The 1,690-nt window shown below is 39.2% G+C and overlaps 1 long non-coding RNA gene across 1 annotated transcript; it reads right to left on the reverse strand.

The window, feature by feature from the left end:
• Window positions 1-653: 653 nt before the first annotated feature.
• Window positions 654-1,450, reverse strand: LOC109863488. Its single transcript, XR_002251348.1, has 3 exons — window positions 1,409-1,450; window positions 873-1,046; window positions 654-782 (listed from the first exon to the last, which is right to left on the reverse strand). It is a non-coding gene; the product is annotated as an uncharacterized LOC109863488 (long non-coding RNA).
• Window positions 1,451-1,690: the final 240 nt, after the last annotated feature.

Here is a 1,690-nt window from a genome sequence, read left to right on the forward strand (position 1 = left end):
CTTCGCGCGCTAACGGTGTTACCCTTAGACCATATATACTTATAGACACGGCCTGTAGATATGAATCCACGAGTCGAGGTGAAGCAAAGATAATATCATCTACGTGACGTCACATGTGGGCATTTCAGCAATGGCTAAATACGGCTTCGTAGATGATATTATCTTATCTTTAAGGCAGTTATCTGAAGCCGTCCATAAACGCGCCTTTGCTTTGCCCACATGTGACGTCATGTAGATAATATTATCTTTGCTTCAAGATAGTTGTCTGAAGCCGTGTCTATAAGTATATATGGTCTAAGGTGTTACCCATAGCGACATATGGGAGGGGCTAATACAACAGCATATACTATAACATATATATATTAAAATGTAATCGTGCGAAGCGCGCCGGGCGGCCGGGCTGTCCTACGCGCGTAAAACAGCCCGATGCACGCTTATTCGCGGATCTTTGTTAATTAAAATCTCGGTAACTATTGCGAATCTAGCAAAATGATATAGGACTTATCGACTCAGTTTTACTTCTTCTACCTGTCTACGAGAGATGTTACATCAATTCTGGGACACCCTGTATATACATATACATATATATATGCTGCCAGTCAAAATGTGCTATAAAAAGTTTGTACACAGATATTGATAGATCGTACCTACGACATGAACCTGTATAGAGTTGATCAATCCTTTGGGAGTGGAGCACGTGTACATTCCTGAATCTTGAGGCTTGGCATAGTATATCGAGAGGCGATACTTCCAGTTTCTTTCCCGCGCAGCAATTGCCCATCCTGTGATGAACATTTTTATAATAATGAAAAAAATCAAGAATTAATCACTTCTTTAATTTTTTCGTTAATGTTTTTATTTTTCTGATTTACCTGTCAAATATCGTCGGTGAGTCGATGTCCACGTCCACTCGGGATTACCCAGTTTTCTTGCGAAGAGACAATCTAGGTGTAGAATGCTTCCTGGGAAAACTGCGAGTGTCCCGGTTGGCTCTACAGCCGCCGAACCAGTAGGTAGACCGAAAACGATGGTCGGTGGTACCGTTTCTATGTATGAAAAAAGAATTTGGTCTTTTACAAAAAATTAAAGGACACGAAATCATATTTAGGTATATTCTCTTCAAAAATGTTCTGATTATATAGTTAAAACACTTATTGCCGATGTTTTATAATATTCTGAGATCTGATATTGATGTTTTCATGGAGTGTCGTATTAACATTCAAAGATGTTTTTCGCATTTTTAGTGTCATTTTTATACCAATATTTCGTGAACATTTCAACTCACTTCATCAGAGTTTCAAGATCAACCTGATTATAGTATCAAGAAGAAGTGAGCTGATGTGTTCACGAAACGTCGGCATAAAAATGACATTAAAGGGCCTTCTACAATAAGATATTAGTAGAGAACCTCTAGGAGTGAGAGGGTGCTTTCCAACTACGTACACAGGCGACACTGTGTAACACTGTGTCCATTAGTGTGAGAAAGAGCATATCAGTGCGTCTCACCCACACTAGTGGACACTGTGTAACCAGAGAGAAGCCTGAGAGTGGCCAGGCCCATAAAGCCTCTTGCACAATGGATGGAATAACGATAGCGATAGAAATAACAAAAGTTTTAAAGAGTTTATATTTAAAAATAAAGGTAGGAACAGCGGAATCTAACATACAAAACTACACATGTATCAATGCA

Source organism: Pseudomyrmex gracilis, unplaced genomic scaffold (assembly GCF_002006095.1).
Source record: "Pseudomyrmex gracilis isolate BER0280 unplaced genomic scaffold, ASM200609v1 scaffold_5476, whole genome shotgun sequence".
Classification (NCBI taxonomy): domain Eukaryota; kingdom Metazoa; phylum Arthropoda; class Insecta; order Hymenoptera; family Formicidae; genus Pseudomyrmex; species Pseudomyrmex gracilis.